This window comes from Camelus ferus, chromosome 4 (genome assembly GCF_009834535.1).
Source record: "Camelus ferus isolate YT-003-E chromosome 4, BCGSAC_Cfer_1.0, whole genome shotgun sequence".
Taxonomy (NCBI): domain Eukaryota; kingdom Metazoa; phylum Chordata; class Mammalia; order Artiodactyla; family Camelidae; genus Camelus; species Camelus ferus.
In genome coordinates this window covers 19,851,441-19,864,720 of record NC_045699.1, presented here as the reverse complement: position 1 = coordinate 19,864,720, position 13,280 = coordinate 19,851,441, and the positions used below count along the sequence as shown (strand labels likewise).

General features: G+C 37.2%; 1 protein-coding gene and 1 non-coding gene across 3 annotated transcripts in view; one reads left to right on the top strand and one right to left on the bottom strand.

The window, feature by feature from the left end:
- Positions 1-13,280, top strand: part of ADAMTSL1 (ADAMTS like 1) — an 825,910-nt gene that overhangs the window by 109,529 nt on the left and 703,101 nt on the right. The gene's annotated exons all lie outside the window — the stretch shown is intronic.
- On the bottom strand, positions 4,570-4,641 carry TRNAA-AGC. Its single transcript has one exon. It is a non-coding gene; the product is annotated as a tRNA-Ala (tRNA).

Sequence of the window (13,280 nt, the reverse complement as noted above, 5' to 3'; positions counted from 1 at the left end):
ACATAGAAGTGTCTAAATAAATATTTGCTGGTTGAGTGGGTAGGAGAATGGATAGATGAAAAAATAAATAGTGGGAAGAGTAGATGAATGAAAAAATGCAAGTGTTTAGAATAGTAATCTAGAATAATCTTTTTGCTTCGACTTAATTAGTAGTCTCAGTAAAATCACCTTAATTAAGATCAGTTGATAAGCCCTCCCATCCATGGATGCCAGATGAATCTGTCTTCTGGGTGCCTGAAAATAACATTTCTACAAAGAGAAGAGATTAAATGGGTGCACTAGATTCCTGGGAATCTTTGTTTAATACTACACCTCATTAGTATGTGTGCCATTTGTTACGTCTCAGAACGTAATGCACTAATATAGTGAATATTGTGAACATGCTCCTTTTTTCAATGGATGTAACTGTAAATGAGTATTTGGGAATGAAGGGACTTTCACTGATGTATCAGTGTGTAAGTATGGGCATCTCTCACATAAGGAAAACTATAAAATCCCACACCCTTGACCCATGGAATGGTTCTCACTGGTTCTTTCCAAAACAGAGACCTTGCTTTGTCCCTATGTTGTGAGTGCACAGAGAGACTATATTAAAACATCTTTGTATATCTATTGTACTTCCTGCACCATTTTATTTTATGAATAAGCCAAGGAGAAACGTTTGCCTCCCATAAATCTTTTACAAGAACAATTCCAGCAAAAGAAACCGCAGATGTAACTGCCAGTTTTAAATTTCTAACAAATTACTCTGCCAGCCCCACGTGAGCTTCCAAGTTGAAAGTTTGCAATACTTGCAAATTTTATGGAGATTCCAGCATTTTAGCTTTGGGATGAACTGTGCCAATGATAAAAGCATGTTCTTATTTAAGCCTAAGGAATAACGGTGCTTAATGTCTACTTAAGATTAACCTCTGCTCTTTTGTCCCTGTCCGCCATTTTTGCCCTCCTTTTCTTCCTTCTTTCTCAAATGTCCCTAGTTTTCTAAATTCTCTTCTTCTTTGGCTTGCATGGTATCATAAACACGAACTCTTGCTATTATTTGGGACATTCTTCCCATAGTCTCCCCTGAAGTAGTTAATTCTCCTACTGGACCATTAGCTTCTTGCAGAGATAGGGTGTGTGTCACCTTTGCACCTCTCAGTGCTGGGACAGTGACTGGGGCCTTGAGGATGCTCAGGAAGTGTTTTTAGAATTAAGCTAAACTGAATATCTTTTTTTGTTGTTCTTGAGTCACTTAAGGTACTAATTTTGTGTCATATATTTAGTGAAATTTTGAAATGTGTATAAAACTGCCATCTTGTAATATAATGGGGAAAATGGTGTCATGGAAGCAAGCATACTCAAGCCTAGTAATATTTAGATATAGATGACATATATTGCAATACAATTTATAGTGTGATTTTGATAGGCTTTAGTGAAACATGGAATTTTTTCTCAGACACTGATAAAGAAATGGATACTTTTACACACACACACACGCACACACACACACACACGACATTAGGTTCAAGAATTATGTATAAAAGCAAGTACAAGGTTTACTCTTGAATGACTGCTTTTGACCTTGTAAAATTTTACCCAGGGATGTTTGTATATCCCATATTTTTATACTTTCTAAGCTATAAAATTGGATTTCTACCTCACCTCATTAAATTTTGAAACATTACAGTTTGGAATTAAATAAAAATACAGAATTTGGCCTGATTTTCCAGCTTGTATTATAAATCTTACTTTGGTACCATTTTAAGTTCTCTTTGTGTGCATTTGTTTTTCTTCCAACTCAAAAGTCCTTAACAAATCTTTCTTTACCAAAAAAAATTTTTTAATTTTATTTTTTGAATAGGTAATACAGTCACATAGCACATTTAAGAGGTACAAAATAGTATATAAGTTTCTTCCTCTGTTGATCACCCCCACTTTAGCTCCTTGGAATTAACCATTATTGACTGTGACTTAGATATCTTTTCAGAGTTGACTTATGCTTACGCATGCACACATGCATGCATGCACAAACGCGTGCGCACACACATTTTTTTAAATGCAAGTGGTAGCATACCATATATGATTGCACTTGCTTTCACTTGAGAGTGAATGCTTAATCCTTTCTTCAACCTGTGTCAAGTAATTGTGTTTACGAAGACTTTCCATTTGTGGGTTCACGTGAATGTCTGTTGCAAGTCTGTTCACTTACTGTTACAAGTAACTCAGATCATCTGTAAAATGACCCTATGGGCTAAGTCACCTGCAATATTTTGTTTTCTTCATTTCAAAAATGGATAAGAATCTGGCTTCTGTCCATTGAGGGTCACAATCTCTGTGATTATCCTTATTACCAGTTTCAGCTTCTGACACGTTGGGCAAGACTAAACACAAAGCTACTTTAGTAAGCTGCCTATAGAAATTTGGCAAAGAAACAAGACATAGCTGTCATTTATTTCTTCCTGTATTTTGCCTCCTTTAAAAACACCTCCTTTTCTTTCACTCTGACATGTCTACCCTACTGATTTTAGTCAGGTTAACTTACTAATTCTTTTCTCCACTCCTACCCCAATTTGTAGAAATTCTCAGGTCCTTAGAATCCCATTGGTAGCCTTTCACACATTTAGTGTATATGAATGTTACCTGACTTATTAACTTTGGGCTTGTCCTTGCTGGACTAGAAAATGTCAGTGATGGAAAAACATTTTTTCCCCCTCTCCTTTTAATTTCTTTACCACAGAAGTCAAACAGTACTGTGTCACCTAATTAAGAAAGTGACTCAAACTCAACTAGAGGAGAATTCTGCCTGTTAAAAATAATTAACATTAATAATAATAATAATAATAATAATAATAATAATAATAATAATAATGATTCTAACTGTGACTCAGATTCTTTTGCAATGAGGGCTTTAGTGTCATGTATCCTAACAGTAGGCTTCTTCCATTTTGGGGGGCTGTTTCCAAAAATCCAAATTCTTTACCTCCTTAGGCCAGTAGTGAGATAATTGAAGAAGCATGACTTCTTATTAGAAAGTCTTGATCAAATCTAAATATCTGCACTTAACTAGTTGTGTGACCTTAGACCTACCACTTAGTGTCTCTGATGGTAGCATTATCACCAACTACTGGGAGCCAAAGAGGGGGACTAGGAAAGCCTTTATTAAACAGTTGGGTGGTTAAGATTGAGTAGGTTTTTCTTTCATGTAGACTTCCTTTGTTTTCCATTGAGTTCTCTTTTTTTCTGATGTCTTGTGATATTTACTTGCTTACACCCCAAAGCATAGCTTCCATTTTTACTCCCATGGAAGTTGGTACACCTAACCCTTACCTTGACAGTCTCCCAGAATTGCTATGGAGATCAAACAAGGCTAATATACATGAGATTTCCCCGTAAACTACAAAGATATAAAATATTAGTATGCTGTTTGCTGACACGTGGACTGGAACTGGGCCCTGACTGCTTCATGGCAACCAGTCTTGTTAGGCATCCCTGTAGAAAGTGGACTTGTGCTCTATGCTCTGTGCTCATTGCATTCAAGACTCTTTGAAATGAATTTGTCTGAAGCTGATGTCATGTCATCTGAAAACAAGCTTCAGTCCCCTGTCTCTTACAAATCATCCTTTTTGTACTTCAAAGAGATCGGTTTGTGGTCAGTGTAGTTGAGGCTACACACAGCACCTAGAAGTCTGACTTACAGTGGGGTAAAGTGGGCCCAGACACGAGTTCCACACAGCAGTACGAATCACTGCTTTAGGGGCTCCTAATGGTGCCTGGTTAACAGTGGATTTATAAAAACAGGGAGACATTCTATGAACCACACAGTTTCCTGAAAGAGGCACAGCTAAGATCAACCTTGAGAGGAGCTGGTAGTTTAGGACAACATAAAATATTTCATTTTTACTTTCTGAGTATTTCAACCTACTGATTTTATTTCAGGAATATTTCAAGTTTATAACATTTTCTTCCTCATGAAAAGTGGCAGGGTTGACTTGTGTGTGAATGTTAGAGAATATGTTCATTTTGTGGGAGTCCGCAGATAAAGGTAAATCAGAGTTTAGCACTGAGTGTTTACTGAACATGAAAATAGCTTGCACAATATTGAGCATGTATTTGAATGCTGCTGTTAATGTTATTCAGTAAATAACATAACAGGTATAATATGTAATAAATAGAACAGAATAATTATAAAAATAAATATGTGAGGGAAGTTCTGCAATAGTCAGTGATCCTCTTATTCAGCACTTAACTAAACATTTACCATGCATTAGCTACATAATGTGTTTTAAGCCATCTAGCCTTAATTGTAAATGAGTTAAAAACAAAAATCAGAAATTTATAAGAAGAAGTGATGATTTTAAATAGTCTATAAGGAATGTCACTATAGATATTTGGAATTAAGGAATTACACAAAATTTTAAAAATTTATAGCACCTAATTGAATAATTGTATTTTATTTATTCAGTCTGTGGGATATAGTGATGGCACTAAATATAATTCTAATATTTTTATTTTTTATTTTATTTTTTAAGACTTGGTAAGGTTTTTTCTTTAATCTTTATTTTTAATTAAATTAATTAATTATTTTAGTGAAAGTACTGGGGATTGAACCCAGGACCTCATGCATGCTAAGCATGAACTCTACCACTGAGCTATACCCCCACCTCCTTAATCTTTTTAAAATTTTGAGTTAAAAAATTATTTTTCAGTATTTTCCTGTGCTTTGTGACCAGAGATTTTGATGAAACCTTCCATTAACAAGTGCTTATTAACATTGTTCCCTTCTGGTTTTTTTTCATTTCTTCCAGTTTACTTTTTGTTTCTTAGGTTGTTGAAAAGAAACTATCTTGCATAGCATATTATACCAAGAAAAATTCACTTTGTAAAATAAATTCAAATAATATACTATATTTCTATTAGGTAAGATTTCATATTTAAAAAAAATAAGTTGGGTGTCTACCCTTTTATTTTAGAATGGTTAACTAAAGGCAGCCTTTAGTAACCAGGAGGAAAATACTATATTCTGAAATGACCAACTTAAATTTATTTTCTCTTTTATTTAAAAATATTTGTGAAGTATTCATTTTCACTCCTGGAAGAGGCCACAGGGACAGGAAGTGTTCAAAACAGGCATAATTCAGTGATTTTTTTCTGTTACTGAAGCCAGTGCCGGGGAAGGGCCAAGTTGAGTGGGACACGTCAGAACGGCTGGGACATCACCCAGGACAGGACAGTCATTGTGCTGCAGAGAAGAGCTCATGGGTACTGCACGCAGATCGTACTTTGATTTCATTCATTTGGATAAAATACTTGGGAAAAGTAAACTAATATCACCTTTTGAGTGTCCACCCATGCATGACATTTTAGGGCTGAGTGACTGAGCTGTCACACAATGCCGTCTTCCCACAGCTTCCACCTTGTGCTGTTGCAGAGACATTTGGCGTTGCACCTCCTTTACGAGTGGGTGTCCTACACCAGAGCTGGGACTCCTCTTTCCATCCCTGAGATCAGGGTCAGCAATAGCAAGACTTCTATTTCATCACTCCACTGCCTCCCTCTCTCTTTTCTTTTACATATATTTGTATCAATTCCCTCTCTTTTACAAAGTTTAAGGAAAAATAGGTAAACACAGATGTTTCTGCTGTAATTCCATATGGAAACCCACTTTCTAAAATGAGTAAGCTGTAGATCTAGGAAGAGTATTGAGCTGTCTCGAGCTTCCCCCCCAGGGAATGTGCAGCTGGAGGGGATTCTTAACTCAGAGGAGCAAAGGAGAAGGGGATGTGTGGTTGGGGGTTGGTGCATACAATGGAGTGATCAGTGCAGTCTGTAGGGATTTACCGGGAGAGAGCTGCAAAATGTTCATCTGCTCCATCCCAGATGAGTCTCAGCCTCTCCCATTATAAGTTTCCAGTAGCATTCTAGAGACACTTGGAATGTGAGAAGTCAAGCTTAGATGAACTTTCTGGCTGTTCCTTTTACCGTTGCAAGTTAGGAGTCCCATTTCATCAGAGTTAATTCCAAAAGGCTATCTGTAAGAATTTAAAGTCAAGGTCCTACTACCACCTCCTTAATCCGTAATTTCTATATTCACTTTTAACAACCCAATATATTAAAACAGATATAAGGTCTTTGAGAGCAAGGATTCTCTTCTCTTTTTATATGTCCTAAAGCATAAACTTAATACTGTAAACATTCATGAATTGATACATTAGTCGATAAAATAATTATTACACATAGCTTAAAAGTAATGATTAATGACTAATTTCAAATTTTACATATGCTTTTTGAAAACTTTGTAGACAGTTAGGTAAGGCTGATATTTTCTGGAGGTACCTTTGAGTCATGAAGTTGGAATGAAATACCAAATAGGATTGTTGCTCATTCCCAGCAGAATCACACTGGTATTCAGAGATTGATTTATAAAACTATTTGCTATAGATTTTGTTTTGTGGGTTCAGAATAAATCTGAGAACAAGGAGAGGGTTGATAAAGATACAGATTTTTAGTAAATATGTTTGAAGCAATTCAATACCTTGGGGAAAATCAATTTCAAATTCCAAGAGCTTCTCCGCAGCTGGGAAAGTAGATTTCTATAAAACCTTTTTTCACAGTTAACTCCAAAACATGAGGACTGGCTCTGTACACCGCACTGACTCATGTCTTACCCAGAGGGACAGATTCCCATCTCTGTTAAGATATGCCTGCAAGGATTTCCTGTACACAGAGATGGAATAGCTATTGCCTTTGCTGGCCATTTCTTATCACAGAGTAAGGAGGCTGCATGTCTTTAAAATTTAGATTTTTCATCTTTTTTTTTTTTTTTTTTTTTTTTGGTCGGGGGAGGATGACTCTTAGAGGAGTTTATTAAAAATTTTAGATGAGTGCTAATCCCAACAGACAAAAGAGAAAAGAAAAAAAAAAAGATCCTTTTGCTTTTGACCCTCCTGTGTTGGTCTCCAACAAGAGTCCTTTTGCCTGGTGTTGCTTGTGCCAATAGAACGGACCTAGTTTAGTTCAGAAGCAAAGAGAAGCTTTATTTTTTGGTCAAAGAGTGGACAGATGAGAGATCGAACACTAGACTTCACACTCTGGCTGGAAAAACAAAGCAAAACCCAGAACCGGCAGCGGGGCTGCTCTGTGAGGTTCTGGGCGCTGGGGAGGGGGCGGAGTTATCCCCAGTCTGGCGCAGGCGTGTTGTTCTCGGCTCCAGGTTGCGTGCTCGCGCAGCCTCTCTGCACACGTCTCGCCGCAGCTGCTGCCGCCGCCGCCGCCATCTTGAGCTACAGCGTGAGGTGAGGCGCAGTGCTTCTGCTCTCGGCCCTTCGGCGCTGAGGTGTGGGGCGCAGCCGTTTGCCACTAGGAACTCTGGTCTGAAGTGCTAGGTGCAAGGACTCTTCACGTGGCCCCCTGTGAGTGAGTGAACTTTGACACCATTATCACCCAAAGTCCATTTTAATTATAGCTAGCTCTTGGTGTTGCTCTTGGTGGGTTTGGACGAGTATATAAATGGCATGTATCCACCTTTATATACTCATCTAGAATAGTTTCACTGTCCTAAAAAATCCTCTGTCCTCTGCCTGTTCATTTTTATGCTCTGTGTAGTTTTTGCCTTTTCCACATTATCATGTAATTGGAATCACACAATATGTGTGATTTTTCAGATTAGCTTTTTTCACTTAGTAATACGCATTTTAGTTAATGTTGTCAGTATTCTGAGTTTTGGCCATTCGGATAGATGTGTGGTGGTATCTCGTTTTAATTTGCATTTCCCTGATGATACATTATGTGGAAAAACTTTTCATATGCTTATTTGTCAACTGTATGTCTTCTTTGGTGAGATCTCTATTAAGATTTTTGGTCCTTTTTTTAGTCAGGTTATTTTCTTTTTTTGTTCATAGTGTGGAAGAGTTCTTTATTATTTCTCTAATTATTTTGTGAAATACTCCACAAAAAGAGCATTTCAATGTGGTTATTTGTGACAATGAATTGTTATGGCATTGGTAATCTGGCTCAGGAGTTCACCACTCCAAAAAGAAAAAATAAAAATGCATTTTGTTATTTCAATATGACCCTTTCAACTTTCCAAACAAGATGAAATGCTTTTTAGGGGCTGGAAAGAATCTTAGAAACCTGTCTTTACCTTTTAGTTTTCTGAGAAAGAGTTTTTTAAAGAATCAATAGAATGCAATAATCCTATCATAAAGGACAGTCAAATGTGCTTATGCATATTCAAGAAATCAGTCATCTAAGTTATAAATAATAAGTATTTAATTTGCATCCTTTTTTAAGATTCCACGTATAAGTAATATCATATGGCATTTTTCTTCCTAGCTTACTTCACTTGCTGCAAATTGCATTGTTTTATTCTTTTTATGGCTGAGTAGTATTCCATTGTGTGTGTGTGTGTGTGTGTGTGTGTGTGTGTGTGTACACCACATCTTGTTTATCCAGTCATCTGTTGGTGGACATTTGCATTATTTCCATGTCTTGGCTATTGTAAATAGTGCTGCTGTGAACACTGGAGTGCATGTGTCTTTTTGGATTATATTTTTCTCTGGGTATATGCCCAGGAATTGGATTCCTGGATCATATGGTAAGTTTATTTTTAGTTTTTTAAGGAACCTCCATACTGTCCTCCATAGTGGCTACACCAATTTACATTCCTACAAACAGTGTAGGAGGGTTCCACTTTCTTCACACCCTCTCCAGTATTTATTGTTTAGTAGACTTTTTAGTGATGGCCATTCTGGCTGGATGAGGTGATACGTCATTGCAGGTTTGATTTCCATTGCTCTGACAATTGGTGATGTTGAGCATCTTTGCATTGTTTGTTGGCCATTGGTCTTCTTTGGAGAGATGTCTATTTAGGTCTTCTGCCCATTTTTTGATTGGGTTGCTTGTTTTTTTGATGTTAAAGTGTATGAGCTGTTTGTATATTTTAGAAATTTGTCCCTTGTGGTTGCATCATTTGTAAATATTTTATCCCATTCTGTAGGTTGTATTTTCATTTTGTTGATGGTATCCTTTCTTATTGTTGACTTTTAAGTGTTCTTTGTATATTTTGATTAACAGTTCTTTCTCAGATGTGTCTTTTGCAAATATTATCTTCAGTTTGTGGCTTGTCTTCTCATTCTCATTCTCGTTCTCTTAATATTGTCTTTCACAGAGCAGAAGTTTTTAATTTTAATGAATTCCAACTGATCAATTCTTTCTTTCATGGACTATGCCTTTCGTATTGTATCCAAAAAATCATCACCATACCCAAGATCATCCAGGTTTTCTCCTATTTTACCTTAGTTATGGAGGCTGGGAAGTCCAAGGTCAAGATGTAGGCTTGCCAGTTTCTTGGCTTTCTTCCTGGTTTTCAGACTGCTGCTGTCTTGCTGTGTCCTCACATAGGGAAGAGTTTAGGTTCTCATCTTTAATTATAGTGGGTTAACCCATGATACTTCATCATTCCCTTCTCCAAGTTCAGTCACTTGTATGCCTGCTTTATAATTATTGCCATCTTTTCATGGGCTATTGCAATTTAATATATTTCATTAAATCAGCTCACTTTATAATTCACTGAATTTCAAAGTATACTTTATATCACTACCAGAAATGGGAAGTCAGTGCCACAGGCCATAGATCAAAGGTAACTGTAAAAATAACACACAAAAGAAAATAAAAAATGTAATTAAATTCTGTTATGTCCTGCTGCCTGTCCAAGTCTTGACGCTTGTGGTCTGTTCAAGAAGTTAAAAAATAGGACCACCACAATGACCCATTCTCCTTCATTTAATCAGAATGATTGAAAGAGATAAGGAAAAAAGTATGCTTGTGACTATGTGATGTCATGTGATTAAGTGTTTTTGCGTTCCTTCAAGTCACCTCACGCACTACCTAAACTCCTGTGTACAGTCAAGGGCAAGGGACCCCATATCTTGGGGACCTCTGCTTTCTAATAAAGTAAAGATTTCAACACAGAAACTGAAGCAGCAATAACTAAGTCACTGGGTGTATATTTCTCATATTGCAGGGATGCTAGCCTCATCAGTTAACTAGTTTTGAGTTGTGTAGGGAAAGACAGAGTATTCATAAACTAAAGATTCAGAAGGGAGGATTATTTAAATCTGGTTAGCTTTTAAGAGGCTTCAAGTTATCTAAAATAGTGATTTTTTTATCCATTATTTTATGTATTGATGGTCCAAATTTTTTTAAAATAAATAGATGACACATTTATATAATAGGTACGTATATGTACAGGATGCAAATGATTGTTAAAAGACTAGCTCTTTACTGAAATCTTCTTCCTATGTTTTTGGATAGTTAATGACTACTATTCACAGGAGGTGTTTTGTTGAAATATTTTTTGGTGCTCAGTCCTTTAATTACAGAAGTAATTCCTGGAGAGATTTAAAAATTATGGCTGTGCAGTCCAAATAAGGATAGTGGCAGTGGATTCAGTAAACACACTATTGCATTAAAACCAAAGTGTTTAAGAATAAGGCAGACTGTGTTCTGATCCCAGCTCCACCATTTACTGTCCACGTGACTTTGGTCCAGTTCCTCAGTCTTCTTGTGCCTATTTTCTCATTGGTAAAGTGACAGTAATAATAGCTTCTACCTAAATTATTTTACTTAAAAGGTTAATAAATGGACTGTGTAGACTAACACCTGGTATGCGGTGAACATTCAGAAGCATCAGCTGATATGACTCTACTGCTGTTCATCCTAGATGGCCCTTGGCGGTGATGTGCGATGAGAAATACGAAAGCATAAAATGCCACACAACTCCATTGAGGCCACAACCATTGTCATCCCATTGTCATATTTGAAACAATAAAGGCAATAGGCAACTTAAGTTAAACAACAAATTCCTGATTTTGAGAATTACCTTCCTCTGATTCAAGTTTTCCAGCGGCCATTACACAATACGAAGTGGGTATTACTCCTCACAAGGCTGGAGTAAGCTCAGCACAGAGAGCTGTCGGCAGCCCTCAGCTTTACAACAGCGGTAGGACGGAGGAACTTGGAGAGCCTAGTCTGGAGGCGTGCCACTGCGGTGATTAAAAGCTTGTAAAATAAGATCTATGGAGGAAGGCTAAAGAAATTTGGATTGTTTACCCTGGAGAAGAGAAGACTTAAGGGTGATTTAATGCTGTTATTGAAGCATAAGAGGGTTCTTTTTTAGAGTCTCATGGTAAGCTCTTCTGTAGCTCTCCTGAGATCCAAACAGGAGGAGGTGGGCTGACAGTACAGTGCAGAGGATTTAGGGTAGGTAAGAAAAGCTTTTCAACAGAGGGATTTTTTAATAATTTGAAGTGGTGGACGTGTGGGGTTTTTTTGAGAAGTTTCAATAATAATCATCTGAAGTGGTTTGGTCTGGTCCTGCCTCGAGGCATGTTGGGTGGGGTATTTTGCCAGAGAAGGCATCTTCTGCAGATCAGTAAAGGGCTGACACACCGACTCCCAGAAACAGCTGCTTTATTAATATCACAGCTCTTCTCATCAGTAAGAATATAAGTATTATAAGAATGTAATATAAGCTTCAAATAGTAAAGCTCACAACACAGGTTTATTAAATAGAAACACAAACATGTCAGTCCTGGGGACCAAGGCTCTCAGCTCAGGCCATGACTAACTCTCTGTCCTCCTGGATCCTTCTATAAGTTTCCATGGTGTGAATCCAGACATTTTAATATATAGCAAGTTTTCACTGAGCACCCTCTACATGGTAGTAACTAGGCTAAGTTCTAAGATAACTTCTTTGCCTTTAAGAAGCTCACACTCCAACTAGGCAAGGCAGCATCTGAAAGGACAATTAAATGCGGTATGTATAGTATTGCTTTAGGAGCCTTTTGCTCTGGGACCCTAGAGGAAAGCATCTCATTTGGCCTTGTTGGGTCAGGGAAATTTCCAGTGGATGTGGCCCTTGACGTAAATCTAAAAAGATGAGTAGGAATTACCAGGTGGATTTAAAAACAAAAGAACAAAATTGAAGGAGACTCCAAGTATAGGGAACAGCATGTGTAGACATGAAGGTATAAGAAAGAATGGATCGTTAGGTAGTTAACTATGTGTCTACAACTCCACTATCAGTACAGTGGTCACTAACCACACGTGGCCATGGAGCACTTGTAATGTGGGATCTGAATTGGGATCTGCATTAAATGTAACATACATGCAAAATTTCAGACTTAATGTGAACAATGATTATATCTCACTATAATTTTTTTACTTATTACAAGTGGAAATACTAATATTCTAGACATGTTGAGTTAAAGAAAATATGTCATTAAAACTAATTTCACTTGTTTCATTTTGCTTTTTCTAAGGTGGGTACCAGAAAAGTTTAAATGCATGTATGGTTTACATGATGGTTTGCATTCTATTTCTGTTGGAATGCCCTGGTCTAGAAGAAAGTTCTGGAAGAAATGAGACAGGAGATGGGGGAGAAAGCTGGAATAGTAGCTGTGAATCAGACTACAGAAGAGCAGTAGATTTAGAATTTTTTTCAGCAAATCTCCAGTATAAATATACATATTACATTGCTATATATATCTATATAATATATATATCATATATATATCTATCTATCTCAGATCTACCTACACACACACACACACACACACACACTGAAGCATGCAAAAACTGAAGCAACAAATTCACCCCTCTGCTTGGAAATACACTGTGGTATTGTCTGCCTTATTCTATTTCATATTCTTTTAATGCTGATTGAAACCCATTAAATTGATTTTAAAATCTATTAACCCACTAATGGGTCACAATTTACCGTTTTAAAAACACTGAAATATGGTCTTATCCACTAATCTGGGTTTTAGCCTTCGGTTGCTGAAGTGTTTTTTTTTTTTTTTAATCAATACTGTGACATTATTGGATTTATCTTTAGAAACTGTTCATATGTGTAGGTAGCTTGGGGAGAAATAAGGTAGTGACCAGAGTGCCGACATGGAGGTGAAATCACCATAATAGTCCCGGAGAAAGATCAGGAGGCTCTAAACTGTAGCCATGGCATTAGTCGGGAAGAGAAGGGAATCCATAAAAGGTGGTAAAGAGAAAGGAAAAAGCCATTAAGAAGGTATATTAATGGGATCTGGGGAGTGATTAGATGTGGGAAGGGAGAGTGTAGGAGGCTATAGTTAGTTGAGTCTTTAGCTTCTGATTTGAGTGACGAGATGGAGGCAGTGCCATTTGCAGTGATGACAAATACAGACAGAGCCAGTTGGGAGCAGGTAAGGAGTTCAGGTTGGAGGATGATCCTCAACTCCTTACCTTTGGGAGTAATTGGAGGA